At 40.3% G+C, this 18,361-nt stretch overlaps 1 protein-coding gene and 1 pseudogene across 2 annotated transcripts in view; one reads left to right on the top strand and one right to left on the bottom strand.

Annotated features, from left to right (window-relative positions):
- LANCL3 (LanC like family member 3) overlaps positions 1 to 18,361 on the top strand; it is a gene marked incomplete at both ends in the record, with an annotated part of 117,152 nt that overhangs the window by 38,369 nt on the left and 60,422 nt on the right. The window lies entirely within an intron of this gene.
- On the bottom strand, positions 14,194 to 15,319 carry LOC308415378 (spermine synthase-like; annotated as a pseudogene). The gene has a single exon. The product of its transcript is annotated as a spermine synthase-like (transcript).

Genomic DNA, 18,361 nt, shown 5'->3' with positions numbered 1-18,361 from the left:
AAAATACTTTGACTCTTATACTCCCCAATAAATCAGATGTGACACAATAAATTCCAGAAGAGATAAGTTGTCAAAAAGCATTTACCAGCAACTTCTACAAAGTACTTGGCATTAAGAGAAATGTTTTAAACACTGCTTCTAGTTATTTGAGGTAGTTAGTCATTTGGATGAGGTTGGGTTAGCCTTTTTTGAAAAAAAAGATGGAGATGAGCTAGGTATGGTGATTTATACAATTGTTTGGGAGCAGGGGCAGAATGCGGAGGAGTATAAGGTCAGATTCAGATACAGAGAGAGTTAAAAGTCAACTTGGGCTACAAGAGACCTTAGCTAACAATAATTCCCAAAATGGAATCACATATGAAAATTTTATAGTACTCAGCTAGAGCTCTTGGTTGTGGTGATTTTGTGGCTTTCTGCAATGTACATTTCAGCACCAAGTCCTTCATTTAATAGTTTAAAAAAATAAGGTCCATTTGTATTTGATACAGTAAACTATTAGGAGAGTGCAGAAGAAGTAAACACACAGTCTTTTGTATTTTAGGTCACTATATCACTTTGGCCCATTTTTACATTCTAAGGCAATGTTTTTCACAACCCAGCAGACATTCAAGTCACCTGAAGTTTTAATATAGACGGCCTGGTTCTATACCATAGTTTCTGTTTCCAAATGTCTGGGATAGGGCCAGAGAATTTGCATTTCTACAAATGTTCCAAGTGATAGACTGATGGTGTTTGTTCAGGGAACATACCATTAGTTAAGAAAAATGTAGAGAGGACAGCAAGGAAACAGAGTTGACTGTGGAATTTCTTGTAGGGTAAGAGAGAAAATGGTCGTTTGGTGGGTGAGTGGGTGGATGGATGGATGGAGTGGATCAAATCCTGGACACCTTAGTACTGAGAGACTCGGAGAGCCTTCTGGTACATGTAGTTCGTTTAACTACTCCAAAGGTGATGTCTCACAAATTTCTTTATTAGATTTACTGTCTCTCTCTCTCTCTCTCTCTCTCTCTCTCTCTCTCTCTCTCTCTCTGTGTGTGTGTGTGTGTGCCACATGTATGCCTAGTGCCCACAGAGGTCAGGAAAGGGTACCTGGTTCCCTAGAACTGGACTTAAGGGCAGTTTTGAGACACAAGGTGGGTGCTGGAAATCAGGCCTGAGTTCTCTGGAAGCAAGTGCTCTAAACCACTGAGCCGTCTTCCCAGCTCCCAAAAACTTCTTTCATATTTCTAAATCATCCCCACCAAGGAAATCCTTGGGAAAAGATCTTGACAAATGAATGCCGGTGAGAAGCAAACCCACACCTAAGAAATTATTTATGACACGAAGCAGTGAGTGATTGTATGTCGTTCTTTAGAGTCCAAATCCTTACCAGGAGGTTAATTTTTTTTTTCATTTTGAATTTCCACATTAACATATAAAAAAGAGAAATGAGCAGATGCGTTGACAGAAGAAATTGCCTTAAAATAAAAATGTAATTATCCAAAACTGTGTTTGTCAGTGCCACTTAACAAATTAGTTGCTAACAAAATGTTTCCAGTTTTCCTGGAAACTATAGAATAGAAAAAGTTTCCTGATATTAGGATTAAATTTGAAAACCAAACTGTTCCAGCAGAGTATGAGGGACACATCACACACTATTAAAAAATCAACTTGAAGAGGAGATGGTTCATTTTATTTTATAGTTTATCGTCTGTCTTCTAGGAAGTCAAGACAAAAACTCAAGGCAGGAGCTTGGAGGCAGGAAATGAGACAAGGCCATGGAACAGGGCTGCTTATTCACTTGTTCTCCATGGCTTTTTTGCTCAGCCTGATTTCTTATAGCACCCAGGACCCGATAGATATCAGCTCAGGAGTGGCACCACTCACAGTGAGCTGGTTCCTTCCAATTCAAACATCAATAAAAATAAAGCTGCCCTGCCTTGTCTACGAGCAGATCTGGTACAGGCATTTTCTCAATTGTGGTCTTCTCTTCCCAAATGACTCTAGCTTATGTAAAGTTGACATTAAACCAGCCAGTACAGATGAAATATGGTCTATAGCTAAAATGGTAACAGCTGTGTTAGTCAAGATTTTTGGTGCCTGCGGCAAAGTACCTGAGAAAGCAGTTCAATGCAGAAAGGGTGTCGTTTAGCTCATATTTTCAGGAGTCTCTGTTCATAGTTACTCAACTGTATTACTTCAGGGCCTGTGCATGGAACATTACGATGACAGGAGCATCTGCGTGCTGAAATAGAGTAGCTCAGCTCAGCCTGGAAGCAGAGAGTCAGACAGACACAAAGGCCTGAGATAAGATGTAATCTTCAAAGGCGCCCTAGAAACCCATTATTTTCATAGTCCTGACAGTCTCTATTTTCCAGCAGTGAGAGTTTCACTACTGAGTGAATGTGTTCATTGATTGGATCAGAATTTCAAGATTCAATTTCTTCCCAAAAGTCATTTGGATAGAAGTCAAACTTTTTAGGGATAAAACTTTGGGGTGAGGGTGAACACTTCATATTCAAACTATAGCAATATTTGTCCCGTCCACCTCTATCTAGCAACTTTTTACATGTTAAAAATAGTCTTATATTTTCCTTTATGTATTTTCCATTTTTAAGTTTTATATTATAACTTAATTTCAACATTCATCTGCTCCCTTACTCTATACCCTACCATATACCCAAATACCTCCCTTAAATTTATGGTCTTCTTTTTTTAAAGTAATTTTTAGTGCATGCATTTATTATGCATTTGTAAACACATATACAGAGTTAAGTATTCCTAAATATAAACTATTCAGTCTGTCTAATGTTACCTGTATGCATGATTTAAGAGCTCACTCTTGGCACCAGACAACCAATTGGTGTTCTTGTTGATATAGAAACTAATTCGTGATTGTGGGAGGAGAGAAGAGGCAATAGAGAAAGGGACAAAAGCAACATAGATTGATTCTGTATCTTGAGAAAACCTAGACATGTGAAAGACTGTTTTAACAACTTTAAAGGACAAAGGAATTTCAAAATGGGGGAAAGGTTTGCAGAAACATTATTGTGACTATTAATGGATTTATATTATTGCACATTGAAAGAGAAGGTTTATTTTTTTTAAGATTGATTATTCATGTCTGTTAAAGGAGGTATCACCTCAAGATTGAACCATGTGAGTTCTTAGAATTATTAAGTTTTCTTAAAGTACCTAAAGCTCTGTTTCTACTTTAATAAAATTTGTTTTTCAGAGAGAAGCATGGGACTCCGTAAAAATTACGTTTCCAAGGAAACCAGGGTAGATGGGATGGGAAAAACATTATAAGTTAACAAATACAGTCACCTGAAAGCTCTTGCTGTTGGTGACTCAGGACATTTCCCCCATTGGTGCAGTAGAGTTAGAGAGTGAAAGAGATGCAGGAGACGAATTGACATCACAGCCCTCCTAAAATGAGAAAATGCACGGTGTCTTAAAGTCTTGATTGAAAAAACAAAACAAAACAAAAACAAAAACAAAAAAAACCTTTGAGTCTGCTTTCTGTTCCCCAGGAACTAGTTTATTTCATATCTATAGCTGTATTTTGAAAATAACTCCAAAATTTAACAGTTCAAAGTAGCAACAGACGTTTAATTTGCTCAAAAGTTTGATTTTACTTAATATGGGTAGGATTCAGCAAGATAGCTAACCGCTAACTTTCATTTGAGCCAGATGAAACAAAAGAACTTGGTAGCATTAACCAGTCAGTTTTCCAGCCAGGCATGGATGGCCTCCCTCAGCATATTAATAAATTCATGACAAAAGCAGAGGTGGATGCTTGCAGCCAACCACTGAACTGAGAACAGGGTCCTTAATGGAGGAGTTAGAGAAAGAATTGAAGGTGTTGAAGAGGATTGCAACCCTATAAGAACAACAATACCAACCAGAGCTCCCAGGGACTAAACCACCATCCAAAGAGTACACATGGATGGACCCATGGCTCCAGCTGCACATGTAGTCGAGGATGGCCTTATTGGACATCAATGGGAGGAGAGGCCCTTGGTTCTGCCAAGGATTGATGCCTCAGTGTAGGGGAATGTCAGGGTGGGGAGGCAGGAGGGGGTAAGTATGTGGGTGGGTGAACACCCTCATAGAAGCAGGGGGAAGGGGGATGGAATAGCAGGTATGGAGGAAAAGGGATAACATTTGAAATTTAAATAAAATATATCCAATAAGAAAAAGAAATTTACCAAGTTTAGAACTTTTTCTACATGTTTTAGCTTTGTGTCTGTGACCTCTGTATGTGTGTATATGTAGTTTTGTATGCATGCATGTATACATTCTTGTCCCTGGATCCCCAAATTCCTTATCTTAATTTGTCTTACTGGAGAGTACCCTCTGAAATAAAGATTTGAGAACAGCTCATTTGAAAGGTAATTCTATCAAGAACACTGAGGGAGTATGGGATTATAAGCAAGGTATTACCATAGAAAACTGGGACTTAACCCTATGGAAATATGATGATAAATGCACCCTGAGAGTGTCCTGTTTGAAGAATAAAAATGGAAAAGAAACGTTCATCATTTGCTGTTCTTCATTGCTGAAGAGCATGACCTCTGATACTTTGAGCTTGGCCTAGATTAGAGCCAAGGACACTGTAGAAGCCAAAGGAAGATTTCCAGCAGAGTATGGCTGGGTGAATGCTGGTGGGCATGTCCAGACAGAAGGAGACACAGAATGGACTCTTTTCTACTTTTGTGTTTTGTACTTTTTTAAATAAGAGAATCTCCTGTATATCAAAAGCTAGACTTGAAGTTCTCCTGTCTCCAACATATGTGTTGGGCATTATTAACACTATATTCAGCTGTCTCCTCTTTTCATGTGAATACCACTAACGCTTGAACTTGAATAGCTACTTTCTTTTGCAGCTATCATGATTTCTTTTTAGCCTTCATCTCAAATTTTTGCTTGACATGCCTTTGCTTACTCACTTGTGATTTGTCCTATATTCTACCCTCTCCATAAAAGACCTACTCACCCTCTTTCATAAACCCAGTGGGATGTGGAAGAGTTCTTCCAATGTTCTGCGGTGGTTTGAATAAGAATGGTTCCCATAGGCTTCTAAGTTTGAATACTTACTTGTTTTCTGTTATTGGAACTGTATGGGTAGGGTTAGAAGGTATGACCTTCTTGGACAAGGTGTGTCACTCAGGATGGGTGTTGATGTCTCAAAAGACAATGGTATTTTTTATCTTTCTCTGCATACAACTTGGGTGTGAAGATGTAAGCTTCCAGAAATTCCTGTGTCATGCCTTTGCTCCACCATCATAAACTCTAGTCTTCTGAAACTGTAAAACCCAATTAATTTTCTTTTATAGGTTATCATGGTCATACTGTTTTATCACACCAATAGAAAAGTAACTAAGATTTTCAAGTTCAATATAAAAGTAGTTATAGATATCAAATATATTTTCCTTTTAGACAAGCTGCCAGATTATGGGCATAACATCTCCATAACATCTATGGAGAGACAATAGATTAAGAACTTTAGAGCATAGACTTTGAAATCATAATGCTCAAGTTTAAATTCAACTGTTCCTTACTTACCGTGTGATCTAGAAATATGACTAGAACCTTCTCTGCACATTTGCCTTTGTTTACTGTGCATCACTGTGATAAACAAAACAAGATCAACTTGGGGGAAGAAAAGTTTTATTTGGCTTAGAGGTCCATGAATAAGGGAAGTCAGTGTGGGAGCACAAATCAGGAACTTAAGGCAATAACTGAAGCAGAAACTATGGAAGGATGCTGATTACTGGCTTGCTCACAATGGCTTGTTCAGCTTGTCTTCTTATATAATCCAAGACCATTTGCCCAAAACTGGCATTTATAATGGTAGGCTTGGCTCCCCCACACCAGTTTTTCAAAAAAGAAGAAGAAGAAGAAGAAGAAGAAGAAGAAGAAGAAGAAGAAGAAGAAGAAGAAGAAGAAGAAGAAGAAGAAGAAAAAGAAGAAGAAGTCTCACAAACATGTCCTTAGGCTAGTCTGACAGCCCAGTCACCTCTGTCCAAGTGACTCTAGTTGGTGTCAATTTAACAAAACCTACCCCTCATAGCCATTTTCTTCATTGGTTAAATGTACCTGTGACATATTGGTTAGTATGTGGATAACCTTAGAATGAACAGCAAGTGATCCTAATATGACTCTTGGCAGTTAACTGATGTCGAAGAATTTAAGTTGTTGTTTCGATTCTTATTCTTAGTCCTGGACTTATTGAATCATTTGAGGATAGAATCTGGAAATCTCCATTTCTAGCCAGTATCTTTCTCATTACAACCCAGATACAACATTCTAGTTTCATTTCTGATTGCTGGCTCCTGCTTTGGCGCATGTTCAGCTAGATTTCTTATATAGCCCAGGACTAGCTGCTTACTAATGCTACTACTCAAAGTGGTCTGGACCCTCCTACATCAATAAATAATCAAGAAAATTCCATATAGACCCCCACCCACAGGCCAGTCTCTTGGAAGTTATTCTTCAATTGAGGTTCCCTTTTGCAAGATGACTCTAGATTGTGTCAAGTTGACAGTGAAAACTAAGCAAGACAATCCCAAAGTTTAAGCAGCGCTTTTCTGGATGGGATGGCAGGGAAATAGCTCCAATATGATCAAGGCAGGATCAGTTTGTGAAGCTCTACCTCATGTCCCTAGCATATTTGAGAGTAGTTTAGTGTAAGAGAGCTCTGTAGATAAATGAGACTCTCTTCTTGTTTTAAATACTCAATATAAAGTGAAAAATTGGTGTGTTATTCATCCTTAACTCTGAATGCCACTGCATTGTTTAGCAGACAGTTATGGAAATGATCATTCATCAGTGTCTGGTGTCATCAGATAACCAGGCAGATAGTAAAGGTTTATTCACTGCTTCTGTTTATTCTCCTCATTCTGGTAGTGCTGAGTATAGAAGATTAAAGGACCACACCGTTGTATTTGTGAGGCTCACTTTCAAGTTCACAGAGACCAAGAAAATTCGATAAGATATAAAAGAAGTCATAGGACATGTTTTTAATTTTATCATAGGCTGTTCTAAAAAGTATTAAAGTGCTTGACCCCTGAGCATCTAGATATGCTAGACTGTAGCTCCCGTGGCTGCCTATGCTTGTTGTCAGCTGATACTCCTGACCTTTTCTGACTCCAGGTGACATTGACATTTTCAGATAATGTGATGGTTCTAATCTTCTGTAGGTTGGAAACCTCAGATCTTAACTTTATGAATGAGGGTGCTCTCAAAAGGGCCTTCTCTGAACATGCCATCTAAAATACATACCCTGCCTTCACACAAACTCTGTGTCCCTTATGCTAGTTTGCTTTGTAACATGTATTTGCCTGACATCATGGGACATCTATTTGTTTCAGTCCCATAGTCTATCTTCTACAATACAAGGCGAGAGTAAGTAGGACAGAGGTTCTGTTCATTTAGGAAACTGCTGTGTCCTACCACCAAAACCCCAATGGTCTCAGAGTAAGTTCTTAGGATTTATGGGATGAGTGATAATCATGGCAAATAAGAGGCTGGAGAAACTCAGTAAGTTTTACTCTTAACACCCAATGACAGCTTGGAACCATCTGTAACTCCATCCCAGGGAAATCAGTACCCTCTTCTGGGTTCTGTTAGGCACCCCGCACTCATGTGGTGCACAGATGTCCATGTAGGCAAAACACTTCAGTACATCAAAATCAATAAAATTTTAAAATTATAATTTAAGTTTCCTTTTTAGTGCTGTATGCCCTGCATGTAATAAAGCACACATATTTATTAATTTATTTACATCCCAAGTGTTGCCCCTTCCTCCCTTCTCAGAGTTCCCCCATTCCCTCTCCCCTTCTCCTCTGAGATGGTGTCACACCCCCTGCATATTCCCCCACCATGGTGCATCAAGTCTCTGCAAGATTAGGAACATCCTTTCCCACTGAGGTCAGACGAGGCAGCCCTGTTGGGGAACAGATAACACAGACAGGCAACAGCTTTAAAGGAGAACCTCCACTCTAGTTTTTGGGGAACCTACATGGAGACTGAGCTATCTGCTACATATGTGCTGGGGACCTATGTCTGGCCTGTGTATACTCTTTGGTTAGTGGCTCAGTTACTAAGAGCCCCAAGGGCCCAGTTTAGTTGACTCTGTTGGTCTTCCTGTGGGGTTTCTATCCCCTTGAGGGACTTCAAATCTTCCCCCAAATCTTCCATAAGGTTCTTTGACCTCCATCCAATGTGTGTGGGTATCAGCATCTGTTTCAGTCAGCATCTGGGTAGAGCCTCTCAGAGAACAGTTATGCTAGGCTCTTTTCTGCAAGCAAAACAGAGTATTATTAATAGAAACACAGATATCTTAGTAGTTTGATTCATTGAATGCAGTGGTATGTGCATACATTGTAAATCACCCCAACTCAGCTCCTTTCTATACTTCCAGGTCAGGACCTCTCCCAAAAGATAACCACTCATCCAAACTTCACTGATCACTGACTGATTTTTCCAACTTTGTAATGATTATTAAAATTGATTTGTGTTTCTCATGTTCACGTGTCTCAGGCAACATTGGGTCAAGGAAGTTCATCATGCTCTGAACAGTAGACGTTCATGCCTTTTTACTCCCTGTCATTTTCACTGGGTGAATGCTATGCATTTATTCACTTCACTCTACTCATATGTAGGCTGTACTCAGGTTTTGCTGTTATGGGAAATGAATTTTGAGATAGATTTAGGGCAACTGTATTACATGGGTTTTTTCATTTTGTCAGCTTTACATTTCTACAGCTATTGCTTTTTTCTCATATAGCATTTTTAAATTTGTACTTGGCCCTGTGATGTTGTCCAGAACTAAATCAACTTTAGAAAACTACTAGTATACTGGTATGGAAATCCCACATTCATGCTGATCTGTCTCAGGACATAAAAGCAGAATGCTCATGTGCTCCTCCATCTGAACCCTTTTCTTCAATCCCTCTTTTGCCTTCTGTTCTTGTTTGTTTTCTGCTCACTTCTTTCACTTAGTCACTAAGTCCAAGTTAGGCATTTAGTCACTTACCCACTAAAGCTTAATGGGCACATCTCTGGACCTACTGTGTTCTAGAGCCATAGTTCTCAGGTGTGGATGCACAGTATAATCCGTGGAAGCTTTTAAAAATTCTCATGCCTGGGCCCCACTCTGAAACAGTTAAATTGCTTTCTTTGGGGGTAAGACCCAGTTCGCAGTATTTTTGAAAAGCTCTCCAGCATTTCTAACGGGCAGCCGAATTGGAGAGCCGTTGCATGACTAGATTATCTGAGGAAATTGTGCAGACTTGTAGGATTCCAGTAACCCCTCACCCACATCAGTCAGAACCAATTTGTTTCCACACAGCTTGCCAGATGGGAGTCTTTTCAATGCTGTCAGCTTTATAAATCTCAGACGATAATTTATATGAGATTTGCATTAAAATAGAGTTAAGGAATGTGGTTGTTTTATTCCAACATATTAGTCATTCTGTGATGTCTAGAGCAGCATTAGTTAAAAGTGTGACTGATGAGTTACAATTTAAGCTTCAGGCTCTTGGCAGGGAAGTCTTCACTAACTGTCTCAATGGGTACTTAGAAGACTGTTGTAACTTTCTTTTTCCAATGGGGACTATATGTAAGCAGAATTAGGTCCAAGTTACACATACTCTAAGGTAAGAATCTGTTCTTTGATGGTGTTTTGTTTTGAGATAGGATCTTCCGTATTTAGCCCAGGCTGGCCTCACAATTACTATCTCCTTGCACCAGCCTCCTCTCCGGAGTGCGTGCTTACATCACACGCACCTGCTACTGTAGCTGGCTTTCTTTTCTTTTCCCTCCCTCCTTCCCTCCTGTCTCTGTCTTTACTCATCCTAATTAGTTCTCCAAGAATTTAGTACAATGTATTTTAATCCTATTCAACTCTCTCCCTTCTCCCAATTTCTCTTAGATCTACTTCCCCTTTCCTACCCACCTGACTTTGTGTACTCTTTTTTTTTTAAATCATCTACCAGGCAGTACTCACTATATTCTGTCCACTGCAGCTCAGTGTTTCCCTTTCTGTTCTGAAGACAATAGTCTTGGGTATTGGATGTTAGCCTTCAACTCCCAATTTCTCTTTCTCAGTCACTGGACTATGGGCTTAAGACAGCACACCCAGGTTTTACTCAATACTTTCTACTTTTGTCATTTATTCTCCACGGTGGCAACTCCAGTCAGTTTTCACTGTAACAGCTATAATTTGAATGAGTAGTACATTTGAGGGTTATGCCCTGTTTCAAGCTTCATTTATGTACCAACATATTAATTAATTTACTTCTCTCAGTAGCACTTAGCCTATTAGACATCCTAGTAGACATCCAACATCCTGGGCTAGCCAACATCCTAATTACTATGTAGATGGTGGTGTTCCTGCTGCAGATTTGTGGACCACATTGTGAGAAATAAGGTTTTACATTTTGAGGTAATTTATATCATCCCTATTTTCAGGTGAATACTATGTGGCTCAATGAAGACCATACTTTCTCTAGCTTCCTGCAGAAAATACAGTGATCTATACTTAGAATTCTTGCAATTACAGCTCAAAAGTGATTACTTAAAAACCATGATTATGCGCCTTGTAAATGACTATTAAATGAATAATTCAACTGTCATTCAATATTGGAGCCAATAGTCTAGCACTTTATAGTCAAAAGTTGAAAATAAATTAATGGAATTCAAGCAATATATGCCCTTTCATATTGACTCCTCTAACCTTGGAAATAAATCTAGTATCTGCCATTACCTTTGTAACAGTTTCTTCTAATGGTTTAAACACATTGTTTGATCCATGTTATTAGACAAGAATCAAAATGACATAGCTCAGCAAGTTTTTATTGAGGGTATTACTCTGTGAGTCTTTTTACCACTGCCTTCACTTTTGAAAAAAAAGTAGCACTTTTAAAGTACCCTGCTGCTATGAATATTTCTTGTTAAATCATCTGAACAGCAGTCCCAGCAGATCCAGAAGAAATATATTTGTTCACAGATACTGCCATTATTTAAGGTTTGTTCATTGGCAAAGAGGGATTATTTTCCATTACAAGATGAAAGCAAATATTTCAGTCAGTAGTCTAGACTCACATTCATTATGTTTGTATGATATATACAGTTTAGGGCTTCATTCCCACGCTGTGTCCTCAGACCATGAACTCCCCTAATGAGGGGCCTTTCAAAAACAAGACCCATCCACATAAGAATACAATTTCTATTGGGATGTAAAGTGGATGAATAAATATATGAATAAAAAAGAATCAAATTTCATGTTTCCGACAATAATTCAGCCATTACTGTTCCAGGAAGAAATCTTTACTCATTCCCAACATGCACGATAATGCTTTGCAACCAAATAACACAAATATGTGTCAGAGCCTTTGCCTGGGCAGAAATTGATTTACTTATTTGATTGTTTCAAGAAGCATTTCTTGGCTTAGAGAAGTGGAGGGAATAAAGTGTGTAATACAAAATATGTGACCCATAAAAATATGTGACTCCATTCAACAGAAAATAGGGGTGAAAGCCTCCGGTCTCTGTATAAATGTCAATCTAGTACAGATCTATTTCACTTATTAATGCTAGAAGCAACAACCCTGATTTGCAGATTAGTGCCTGTATTGACTTCACATCACTCATCCATCCATCCATCCATCCATCCATCCATTCATTCATTCATTCATTCATTCAGCTACTCAGTAGAGGTTTTGTTAGTATGTGTGGTTCTGAACATGGAAGTTAGGACCTCATATATACTAAGCACAAGTTAGTCCACTTAGACATAACCCTTAAGCTTTCTAAGAGAATGAAAAGGGCTGCGTTGTGAGTTTGCATGTATGTGTGCATGTGCTTGTGTGTGTTTGTGTCTGTCTCTCTCTCTCTCTCTCTCTCTCTCTCTCTCTCTCTCTCTGTGTGTGTGTGTGTGTGTGTGTGTGTGTGTGTGTGTAAGGGGAGGATAGAGATAGAATGGGCTGGACACTCTTGGGAATAATGTCTGCCCTAAAGAGTTCACAGAGCTACTGGAGACACAGAAACAGAAAGGAAACCACCAACAGAAGATGATGTATGATAAAACTAATGTTTGGAATACCCAAGATACAATTCATAGACCATATGAAGCTCAAGAAGAAGGAAGACCAGAGTGTGGATTTTCAGTCCTTCTTAGAAGAGGAAAGAAAATAGTCTTGGGAAGTAGAGGGTGGGAGGGACTTGGGAGGAAGAGAGGAGGGGAAGGAGGAAAAGGGCAGGATAAGGTATGGGAGGAGACTGGGATGATATACAGAGAGGATCAAAGGTGTGTAGCAATGGGAATGGGGAACTGCGGGTAGCCACCAGCAAGTCCCAGATGTCAGGAAAGCAAGAGACTCCCAAGTCCCAACAGGGATGAGATTAGATAATATGCCCAACAAAGGGGAGGTATAATCTGTAGAGACCAATATTCTGAGGTTAGGCCAGGCTCCTCATTGGGGGATGGGGCCACCCACTCATCTCCAAATTTTTAACCAAGAATGGCTTCTGTCTAAAGGAAAGATGGAGACAAAGTGTGGAGCAGAGACTGAAGGGAAGGTCATCCAGAGACTGTCCCACCTAGGTAACTATCCCATATACAGACACCAAACCCAGACACTATTGCTGATGCCAAGAAGTGCATGCTGACAGGAGCCTGATATGAATGTCTCCTGAGATGCTCTGCCAGATCATGACAAATACAGAGGTGTATGCTCACAGCCAACCATTGAACTGAGAACAGGGGCCCCAGTGCAGGAGGTGGAGAGAGAATTGAAGGAGCTGAAGGGGTTTGCAACCAACCAGAGCTCCCAGAGACTAAATCGCCATCCAAAGAGTACACATGGATGGACCTGTGGCTCCAGCTGCACATGTAGCAGAGGACGGCCTTGTGGGGCATCAGTGGGAGGAGAGGCCCTTGGTCCTGTGGAGCATCAATGCCCCAGTGTAGGGGAATGTCAGGGCAAAGAGGTTGGAGAGAGTGGATGGGTGTGGTAGCACTCTCACAGAAGAAGGGGGAAGGGAGGGAGGGATAGAAGCTTTTCTGAGGGGAAACTAGGAAAGGGGATAACATTTAAAGTGTAAATAAATATAATATTCAATAAAAATAATGCAAATACCATGTAGTGTCTTCTATCAGAGTTTCCTTAGAGAAAATGGCTCCTGGACCAGGCTCATCCTTATAATCTGGGAAATTGTTTTTATCTTTTATTTTCCAAATTTTCCTCATTAATAACTTTTTTGTTTGTATTCAACATATAAATATATATATATATATAATAAAATAAATAAAATAATAATATATATATTACATTCTGGCCATACCATTATCTCTTTTCAATTTTAGTAGCTCCTCTCCTGCTTCAAAAATGTACCCACTCAACTTTGATACATTATTTGTCCATGACCCATGTGGGCATGGATGTGGAGTTATCCGTAGGTATGGGCAGCTCCTGATGGATGACTTACCCTCCCCCCATCAGCCATTAACTGTCAGTGGCTCCTCATAAGCATCTTCCCCACTCCTGAACTCTGGAAGGAGTGAAACAAATGTTCCTTTTGTAATGCTGAGTACTGGATAGTCACTTATTCTGGGCACCTTGACCAGCTATGCAAGTGTGTCTTATTAACCACCTGTTCACTAACCTATGGATATGCATATAAACAAACATATTTAGAAGATAATTTGACATATATGGGAACTTATTTTTTTCTTCTTTGTCATTTTAATTGGAGCACTGCTAATCACTCTAACACTTTCAAAGTGCCAGATTTTAATAACTAAGTCAATTTGGGGGTGAGAGGGGAGAAACACTAACGGGAACTTCTCTCCAGAACAAAACAATGATGTTCGTTCCTCCCCATGTCCAAATTAAAGGTCTTACTGAAACCAAAACCCAAACCCCATACAGAGAAAAAAGATAGTAAAATCACATTCTAGGGGGTCAGTGCATTCCGCAGTCTTTGCTGGGCTGTCTAATTGTCCTTCGGCTGACTTTAAAAAATTAACTCCCTAACTCATCAAAATATACATTTTTTCCCATTGGTTTTTTAAAATTAAAAATAATAATTAAAAATGAAAACCACTTGAAGGATTTCCTGGACAGTTGTCTGACTCATGTGATGGCATATGCGGAATATGGAGGTCAGGAAGGTGGCAGCACGTCATTCAGGGGATGCTCATCTTTAAGGCTTAGCTTTCTTCCAAACAGTGTAAAATACTCACAATTTCAAGTATGAAGGGACACAGACAATCTCTTTTGAGAATTCCACAGGACAATGCAGGCGCCCCAGCTATTCTTCATAGGGCGACAGGGCTTCAGTCAAGTTGACACAGTTTCCCTGTGTGAAATATTTTCCATCCTGTTTCAGAACCTTCATTGACAGGTCGAGAATCAGTCTGAGAAACTCCCATGTAGAATCTTCTTCTGGAGATGTAGAGATAGGGACAGCTGTCAAATCATTAATGACATAATCAAACTCTCTCCCTTCTTTGGGGTACCTCTTCAGTACTGAGATACACTCTTCTATAAGAACCTGATAGCAGTCTCCTTTAAGATTGTCTAAGACATCTCCACAAGTTCTCCGCATGTACTTCTTACATCCATCAATTACCATTTGGTCAATCTCTACCATAGTGAGCATCTTTGGTTTCAGTTTGACAATTTCGCATAATATCCCTCCATCACTGCCTCCCAGAATCAGTACATCTTTGCCAGTGTAGTCTTCTTTACCGTTGCCCATGATGGCCCGGGTATATGCCAAGTCACTCTCTGCCAGATTAACATCCCCGCTGAGTTTGAGAATATTCCCAAACTGTTTTGAGTGTAGGATTTTAATGTTCTGATAAAGTGAATTTTCATCATACCCGACTTCATCTATGTGATACTCAACCAGGCGTCCATCAGCAGTCAGCCAGTATCTGTCAATGGCCCCTCCTCGAACTATGGGTGGTAATCCCTTCGCCCGCCCAGTACTGTCTTGACTCAATTCTTTCATTTTTTTCTTCTATTTTGTTCAAAAGGCTGTCAGTTTCCTGTTTGCCTTGCACATCACTGTCGTAACTCTGAAGGTCCAGCAACACCAGTTCATGTGGGTAAATTCTCAAAGTGGCAAAGCTGCCATTCTTGTTCGTGTAAGTTGCTAAATATCCATGGTCCTGCCAGGTGTGCACTGATTCTGTCATCCCCTCCTCCTGAAAAATGGACTTAAGGCCTTTCAGAATGGCTTCACCATCAGCTTTGGTGCCGAGCGTGAAGTCGAGCGTGCTGTGCCTTGCTGCTGCCATAGTGTGGCGAGGCCCTGTGCCATGCCTGGGGAGGCGACCGTGGGAGACTGGGGGACTGCGAGGCGTGTCAGGCTGCGGGCCGGAGGGGAGTCGGGAATTTATTTTTAAAGTCACATTTTGAGCCCCTCCCTCTTCCTTAGACCTACGGAGTCAGAGTTTCAGTGGCTTGAGATCCAGGAATCTGCATTTTTACAGGATCCTCAGGTGATGTATAAGCCTGCTAAGATTTTATACACATGCTTTTAAAGGATCAGTTTTGCAGGATGAAAAGATCCGCAACATCTTATAATTCAAAGAGAAAAGTTGGATATAAAAAAAAGATGAACAACATGTAAATAAGGAACAGGCAAAGATGTGACTGCAAGAATAAAGGAGAGAGAAGCAGGTTTTGCCCTGTGGCAGGTTGGAAGGTCTATCAAATGTTTCCTAGGGGCCCTTGGAGGATTAGAAAAAGTTATTAGCTCAGAGTGCACCTGACTAAAACAGAAACCTTGATTTCGAATAGCATAAGAGTTGTTCCTTATCCCAGAAGCAGCCTAGATGTAAGTTACTGCTAGTGCTGATTCAGGTATTTAGGGGCTAGGTTCTGACTCGGTGTCTTGTCTTGTTCTCTTCTTCCCCACTGTTCGTGATCATGAGAACTATTGGAGCTCTAAGAATCAATTTTTTGTCCAAGTATACTCAAATGCGAAACAGATCTATAGCACAAACATTCCTGCTTCTGCTTGCTTATCAAAAAGACAACTAGTGTCTAAAAACCTCTGAGCAAATTGTCCTGGTGTCTCACTGACTAGAACCAGGACATTAATTTCCACCATTTTGAAATCTGGTCTACTTTCTATTTCTACTAGGTATACCACCCCATATTTAGAAGAGGATTTCTTTTAAAATGTTAGCATGTTTTCTTAAGTGACAGAGTTTTAGTATAAGTCTTCCGTGGTATATTCTACAAGATTACTTGAGTAGATGTAGCAGATATTGCTGTCAACTTGACAGCATGTTGAGTCACCTGGGAGATGGGCCTATGTAGGGGCAGGGCATGCATTTTTCTCTGCTTCTTGACTGTGGCTGCCATGTGACTATCTGTCTCACACCCTTGTACTATGTCTTCCCCACTGTGATGGACTGAACCTTTGAACTGTGAGCTGAGTAAACTGTTGCTCCCTTCAGTTTCTTTTGTTGAAGCTCTTCTGTCACAGCAACAGGGAAAGACACTAATATTATAGGTGAAATCGGGGGGCGAGGGCAGTTTCAGGTAGGGGGCAAACAGGAACAGAGGCACGGAATGTGAAGTGTAGGGATAAAGTGGTTACTTAGTGGGTTTGGATGAGGCTTAGGGGATTGTCTTAGTCAGGCTTTCTATTCCTGCTCAAAAAATCATGACCAAGAAGCAAGTTGGGGAGGAAAGGGTTTATTCAGCTTACACTTCCACATTGCTGTTTATCACCAAAGGAAGTCAGGACTAGAACTCAAGCAGGTCAGGAAGCAGGAGCTGATGCAGAGCCCATGGAGGGATGTCACTTACTGGCTTGCTTCCCCTGGCTTGCTCAGCCTGCTTTCTTATAGAACTCAGTTCTACCAGCCCAGGGATGGCTCCACCCACAATGGGCTGAGTCCTCCCCCCTTGATCACTAGTAGAAAAAATGCCTTACAGCTGGATCTCATGGAGGTATTTCCTTAACTGAGGCTCCTTTCTCTGTGAGAATTCCAGCCTGGGTCAAGTTGACACAAAACAAGCCAGTACAGGGACTTAAACAAATTCTGAGCCATTTATAAGTGCATGGGGCTGGGAATACTATTTAGCATGTGGAAGTCCTCAGCTTTGCTCCCTAGAACTGCAAAAATAAAATAAAATAAAAACAAATCCTTGGAACCCTTTATTCATTAGGAACATCAGGTTGAAGCTCAGTTTACAAAGGAGTTCAAAGCATGCTGTAGCCAGAAGTAATGTGGGATGCCTATGGCTGCCCTAGTAGTCCGTAGCGAAGGATGATAGAAACATTGAATGTGGATGGAAGAAAGAAAATGAAAATTAAAAGCCACCATTCGGGAAGAGTGAGACATTTACAGACATGGGCTTTGAATTTAACGGAGTCATTTTATTTTGAGGTTATGTGGTCCTAATGCCAGAACCTTAGCAGAAAACTTTGAAAGCTCCTAATTGAATGCTATTTCTTAGTGACACGATCTGCTCTTGACCACAGAAGGGAAAAGAAGTCTGCAGGGTTCCCTTTCTCGTAAGTGGTTCGGTTGTCAGGTATGAGGACTGCTCACCATGGAAACTGTTTCTGATCCCATTTTTCCTGGAAACGGAAAGCAGCTGCACAGAATCCCCATTTAGCTCTCTTTGTGTTCAGATCCTCGCCTCCATCATGTCCTGTTTTCCTTCCGTTATCTCCATCTATCAACAACCTCCACTCATCTCTCCTTTTCAGAGAATTTTTTTCTCTTAGCTCAGAGCCACTGTCGTCATAGAAGCAGGAGAGCAGTTGCTCACTCGTGACTAAAATGATTTTCCCTCTTAATGGTCTACCCACATTTTTTCTTTCTTCATGACTTACCCAGGAAGAATTCTAAAGCTTGTATGTGAAGAAAGAAAATAAGAAAGTCACCAGAAAGGCCGATAAACAGCTTCATGCGACAAGGCTTGCTTCTCTCAGACTTGCCTGCCATGCCTAAGGTGCTCAGCATTCTTGACCTCTCAAGCAGTAATATGAATGATACCTTTATAAGACCCAGTTGACCTCTAGAGAAAGCCAAAGAATACAGTAATCTGTAGTAAAAGAATGTTTAAGGTTGGGAAAAGATTTTGAGTCTTCGACTGAGAAAGACAGTTGGCAGCACTTGGCTCCTAGCTGATGAAATCTTTCCTAAATCAATGAAATCCAAATATTGACTTCTCACTGGGTTTGGGGGAACAGGGACCAATTCCTCTGCCATGTGGTTTTACATTCTGAGACAATTTGTTAAGATGTTCCAAAGGCATGAATGAAATGGAACCTGTATTAGCACGGCCCTTGGATACAAAATTCTTGTATCATACACTTCTAGAGCCAAGAATTACAG

This window comes from Micromys minutus (genome assembly GCF_963924665.1).
Source record: "Micromys minutus genome assembly, chromosome: X".
Lineage (NCBI taxonomy): Eukaryota > Metazoa > Chordata > Mammalia > Rodentia > Muridae > Micromys > Micromys minutus.
Note: the sequence above shows the minus strand (reverse complement) of the source record. Positions and strands in the feature narration are given on the sequence as shown.